This window comes from Dendrobates tinctorius, unplaced genomic scaffold, assembly GCF_039654945.1.
Source record: "Dendrobates tinctorius isolate UK_male_01 unplaced genomic scaffold, ASM3965494v1 ptg000089l, whole genome shotgun sequence".
Classification (NCBI taxonomy): Eukaryota; Metazoa; Chordata; class Amphibia; order Anura; family Dendrobatidae; genus Dendrobates; species Dendrobates tinctorius.
This window is the reverse complement of record NW_027361757.1, coordinates 783280-789958: the sequence shown is the minus strand read 5'-3', so window position 1 is coordinate 789958 and position 6679 is coordinate 783280.

The following is a 6679-nucleotide window of genomic DNA, read 5'->3' as shown; positions in this document are numbered from 1 at the left end:
AGAAGGGGATTGACACGTTGTATCCAACAGGACAATCTAATCAACCAAATGTAGAAATATATTGGAGAACAAAAAAAACATACTCCCAGATGTCCTACACTGGTTCTGACGCCAACGTAAAATGCATCCAGTGGAGCGAGCAGTATGGCGATGCAGGTTGGTCTTGAATCATAAGGGAGTTGTGGGCAAACCAAAGTATCTTTAATTACATCTAATTATGATAGTGAATGTAATTTGCATTCAATAATCTACATATCTTAGTATCATATCACTGGCACCTATACTACTGGTAATTTGCCAACAGTAGCTGTCAAAATAGGAGAATTACTATCATACCATTCCCTAATAGACTCATGAAAGAATTTCACTTGCAATGGCTTATTGTTTAAACCAAGGTTTAATTTTTGATGTTTAATCCCCCCTTACAAAAAACCCCCCACAAGATCCACCATTTACAATAGGTAATGACCATTGCCTTGATTAGAGATTGCTTAGATAATGCTTCTATACAATCAGTCTGACTCAGTCTATTGCTGCTAATGTGCGTGTGAACAACAGGAAGCAGGAGTCTAATATCAGGTTTAGAGAGTCGTGTGTGAATTTCCAACGTTTTAAAATAGTGATACCGGGCAAAAAGTTTCTAAAAAATACATCTACCATATATACTCGTGTATCAGCCGACGCGAGTATAAGCCGACCCCCCTAATTTTGCCACAAAAAACTGAAAACTTATTGACTTGCGTATAAGCCTAGGGTGGAAAATGCAGCAGCTACTGATAAATTTCAAAAATAAAAATAGATGCCAATAAAAGTAAAATTAATTGAGACATCAGTAGGTTTTATGTTTTTGAATATCCATATTGAATTAAGAGCCCCATTTAATGCTCCATGCAAAATACACCCCATATAATGCTGCACAAAGGTTAATAATGACCCCATAAGATGCTCCATGGAATAATATGCCCCATATGCTGCTCCATAAAGGTTATGGCCCCATAAAATGCTCCATAGATTATGCAACCATAAGATGCTCCATAGATTATGCCCTATATGCTGCTCCATAGATTATGCCCCCATATGCCGCTGCTGCAAATAAAAAAAAATGACATACTCATTTCTCGTCCCTGAGGGCAAGGTGCCGGTGTCCTGAGCAGGCGGCTCAGGGCCCCGGCACCTGCGATATTCACCTGTCCCCGGCCCATTGCTGCGGCCGATCCATCTTCCGAGTCCTCTGTCAGTGACGTTCAGGCAGCAGAGGGTGCGGCTTGCACTGACTGTCATTGCACCCTCTGCTGCCTGAACGTCACTGACAAAGTACGCAGAGGACAGAATGACGCGCAGCGATGGACCGGGGACACGTAAATATCGCATATACTTACCCCCTCCTGGTGCGGTCTCTGCAGCCCCTGCGTCTCCGGCAGCTCTTCCTTCCTTCAGCGGTCACATGCCACTGCTCATTAAAGTCATGAAAATGCACATATTCATGACTTTAATTAGCGGTACCACGTGACCGTTGAAGGAAGGCGTGGGAGAAGCAGGGGGGCTGCAGAGACGAGCCAGGGGGGTTAAGTGTGATCTCTGACACCCCCGCTCCCCCACCGACCCCCAGTATATGACTCGCGTATAAGCCAAGAGGGGGACTTTCAGCCCAAAAAAATGGGCTGAAAATCTCGGCTTATAGGCAAGTATATATGGTATTTATATAATCGCCTTGTAATGTTTTCATTTCCTGCTCTGCCAAGATGTCACCGTATCCCAGAATTCCAAGCGGAGGAAGTTCACCCAGCACCATATTGGGACACCCAAGTGATGGGTGTCCCAATATGGAAACTGCTGCTGGTACCAACCTATTGCCCGATACCACCAGCGGAATACCGTCGCACCACACACACTCTAGAAGCCGTACGCACCACACACACACACTCTCAGCCTCTTGCGCGGTACCACCAGCAGAACACCGTCACACTGCACCTGCGTAAATTCCACGCCGGCACAGTGAATCAATCGGCTGATCCCGGTGGCAGATGCATGACGTGTCAACAGGCAGAGGAAGCCGGTCACATTAAAGGGGTTTTAGCATGAACGAAAGTTCATTTTAAAAATTGTGTCTGACCGTGTACAGAACATACCACATTTCCTGGGCAGGGGAGGAAGCAAAAGACAATACTGACATTACAGCAGGGGATCACAGAGGATTCATTTTGTGAGGTAAAATATTTCACTGACTGTTTTTAAACAATATTTTACCTCACAAAAATGTATCCTCTGCGATCTCCTGCTGTAATGTCAGTATTGTCTTTGGCTTCCTCCCCTGCCCAGGAGCTGTGGTATGTTCTGTACACGGTCAGACACAGGGGTGAGGGAGACAGAGCACAGGTAGGAGACAGCTCAAACGGGACAGCACGAGGGGAGAACACAGCACAGGATGGAGAGAGACACCAGACAAGGGGGGAAAGCACATGGGGTAGACAGGTCAAAGAAGAGAGCACAGACACGAGAAGTCAGCACATGGGGAAAGAGAGTGGATAGGTGGGTGAGCACATGGGGGAGAGATTCTCAATGCTGCAAAGCCTGCCCCCATCGTGACATTACCGCCCTCCCGATGCGATAGCATCGGGCCTCCATCTAGTTTAATATAAAAACCTACTTTAAACAATAGGCCATTGCCTTTAACACCCTGCGCCAAACATCCAGAGAGGGGACTTGTGTGATGGACCTATTTGCTGGCACAGAGATGACACTGGGGTGACTGGTGCTTTGCTTTCTTTCACTAATATTCTAAGAGTTTTGAACACATCTTCTCTATGCCAGCAGAGTTTGTCTTGAAGCGTTGTTTTTGACATATTGTGCATAGTTTCTGCAATGACTTTGTCGCCGGCTTTTTTTAAACTTTCCTATATAAGATAATAGTGGCCGCCAGAAGAATGGACCGGTCACATCTTATAGCCATTTAATAGCTTTTGAAGCCAAAAGAAGTGACAAAAGGCAGAACTTATGCACAGCAGTGTAAAAACAATTTGCTGTGTATATATTTAAATTTTTTTGGTTTTTTTTCAGTGCTTTTTAAGGCATTATCCAACTGAAAAACGCATCATGTGTAGGGATGAGCGGACCCATGGAAGTTCGGGTTCTGGTACCAGAGCTGAACTTTTTTCCAAACTTCGGTTCGGGAACCAGACCTGTGGTCGAACTTGAACCAGAACCCAACCAGAATCCAAAATTGACAAGAATTGGGATCCAAACTTTTGAGCTGGAAAATTCTCTCTCTCATTGCAACGGATTTCTAGGAGAAGTCCATGTTTAGCGCTTAGCACCGGACACTAGTTCAAGTTCACTCATCTCTAATCATGTGCACATACCCTAAGGTTTTCCAGCAGCTCACGCTAAAAAGAATCTGTCCAGAGAGACTTTGTGTTTTGCAAAAAAAAGGATTAGATTCTTTTAAAAGAAAGCAGCAAACAGTTCTCACGATTTTCAATGTACAGCTGCATGAATTTCGGTAAGGAGATGCCCATGTTGTATTTAGAAAGCTGGCCATTGTCTAATAAGCTCAAAAAGGACAGAGATCCAACGCCAGTGTTATATCATTTGTATTTTACAGAATATTCTTATATATCTCATATTTTATGGAAATTACACATTCCATCACTGTATACTGCCTGAATAATAATTTGAGCCCCTATGTACCCACCAAATATAAATGTACATTTATAAGGTATCTCATTCATTTTTGCTATTCTTTGCCAACACAATATGCTATTATGATCACCACTATATGGCTCTCAGTACTACTCCCGCCACTATCCCATGATCACCATAGACCCCATATCTCTCAGTACTACCCCAACCACCATCCCATCATCACCATAGACCCCACTATATGTCACTCAGTGATACTCCCGCCACTACCCCTTGATCACCATAGAACGCACTATATGTCACTCCGTACTACTCCAGCCACCATCTCATGATCAACACGGACCCCACTATGTCTCTCAATACTATTCCAGCCAGTATCCCATGATCACCATAGACCCCACTATATATCACTCAGTACTTCTCCAGCCAGTATCCCATGATCACCATAGACCCCTTTATGTCACTCAGTACTACTCCTGCTACCGTCTCATGATCACCATAGACCCCTTTATGTCACGCCGTACTACTCCAGCCACCATCCCATGATCACCAGTGGCACAGTCTGATTCTGATTTTCTATTACCTCTCAGGTGGTCAATCAACAGCACAACAGTCTAATACTCAGCTCCAGTAGGGGAAATAATCAACTCTTTCGATTTTCCAGGTTCGTGCTTCAGTAATTTAGTGTTTCTAAGATAAAGATTTTATTGTATTATCACAAGCAGAGAAGTGGTTTTAATAGCAGGAAATACATTCATATTAATTCATCAACATTGCTTACAAGAAAGCGTTAACAATGACGGGACCTACTGTAACGACTAAGAAATAAATCAGAGAGACTGGATTTTACATGCATTGTATCCTGGACACAAATGAATATATTGCCCCTGGCCACTGCAAAGATAGCAGAAGAAGCAGTGGCCAGGGGCAGGTATAAAGCCGGATAAACTGCAGTTTCCAGCATTTTTCAAAGCATCTTTAGGACTGCCGCCAGACATTTATGGATAGTAATAAAGACTACACAGCCCATATAATGTAGTTGGCTTTCGGCTTTTTTCGGAAGTCTTTTGCCATTTTCTTCTCCTATAGAGGAGCGCTTTCTATAACCTTCTCTAAAGTATTTGAAAATTGACAAGACAAAAAGATCATCTTAAATATTACAACATAAAAAGGGGTCCAAAAATGCCACCTGTAAGAAGCTCAGATGTTACTATGGACATAAGGCAGACTTTTTTTTCCCACCCCCTGAAGGTCACACAAAGTCCTTCTGACAAACTGACATGAAAAGACTCCAGGGTAGCATTCTATAGTGTTAGAAAGGGTATTCTACTTTAAAATAAAAATTTGCATTAATTGATGAGTATTGCGTTTTTGCCTTTGGCTTGATCTCTTTGTTGAAATCTCTAGCTGTAGAGAATATGGCTGAATAGGGCTCATGCTAAAACAAATGTGGAATCTTTGCTGCCTCCTGGACGGCTTTGTGACGACCTTCCCCCGTACACAAATGACTGAAGGCAGTGGTTGGGAAAGGAAATACGGTGACTGCTATAAACAATTCACCATTATTTGAATGTCAGGAAACAAGATCCAAAGAGTTTCTAAGGCTGGGTTCACATTGCGCTAATGGCAATGCGCTGACGGCATCCGTTACATAGCGGCACTAAAGCTATGCCATAGCACATAGTGCATAGCGCAGCCATAGACCACCATTATGTAGCGCATCGGTAACGCATGCCATAATCGGCATGCGTTTGCGATGTGCCGTCATTCTGTGACGGACCCTCGGACGCAGGCTGCAGCGTTCGGAGGTCCGTCACCATTAGCACAGACAGGGAAGCTGCACTAGCGTGATCGCTAAACGCGATCACAAAATGACAGTAGCGTTAATGCAGTCCGTCAACGCTATAAGTTGAACGGACTGCATTAACGCAATGTGAACCTAGCCTAACGGTCAAACATGTCGCAAGGTTTGAACATAGACCGAAGTGAAGAAGAAATGTCAGACATTTTCTTACCTTCCCTTCAATATCTTTTTTTTCTTGCCATGAACATTGGACATAATATTAGCTGATCTTACGGATTGGATATGCAAGCTGCCATGATACTTTTAATGGGTTTTACATCACATATATCTCACAAACAAGTACAAGACATCTTGACGAAAACGCTTAAACAACTCTCTTTCAATGCATATTGTGACAAATGCTTTGTATATTACCGTTTTTTTTACATTAAAGTCCATTGTTTAGCTACTTGTGAGCACGATTCTCCATTTCTTACACCGCTTTCACACAGGTAAAGTCAGCACCAAAACACTGAATAGAATTTTTATTCCGTACCCCTCTCTAATCTTCTAATCAATGATTATTTGGGACAGCACAGCATTACTCCAACCACTGCGACACCCGGACAGCTCGAGATACGTTGTGGCTGCTTAGGTTTTTCTTGAAGATCATGTCTTCTGCATCTCTCATTTTTTCTGAACACGCTTAATACAATCTTTTAGTGTTTTCTATTTCCCTTCTGTAATTCTGGTTGATTGCAAGTCATGCACCTGAGATATGCCAAACTGTTTTCTGTGTAAATGACCTGTGTTAACGTTTATTTTCCATACATTTATTAAAACAATTCTTCGCATGTCGTGTGTTTTTTTTGTTATCTAGAAGTGTCTTCTGTAGTAGATTATAAAATGCAATTATGGCATCAACCTTTTTGCAGTGGCCAATAGTTGACCGAACAAGTGTTTGAGAACAATCCTTCCTGATCATTTGCACCTTTTCGTGACAATTATTAACCAAAGGAATAACTAATGATGCTTCTTCAACCTAAAAAAATAGTTTTGACAGCACCTCACCACATCTAAATGGACTTTGTTGCCAGCACATCCCCTACAGTACATGCAGACCACAAGACTAACGTTAGTCATCTGCCTATAGTTTGTATTGGTCCGTATAAAATGTCCTTTAACCTCTTAATGACCGGGTCAAATTTTTGAACTCTGACCACTGTCACTTTATGTGGTAGTAACTCTGGAACGCTT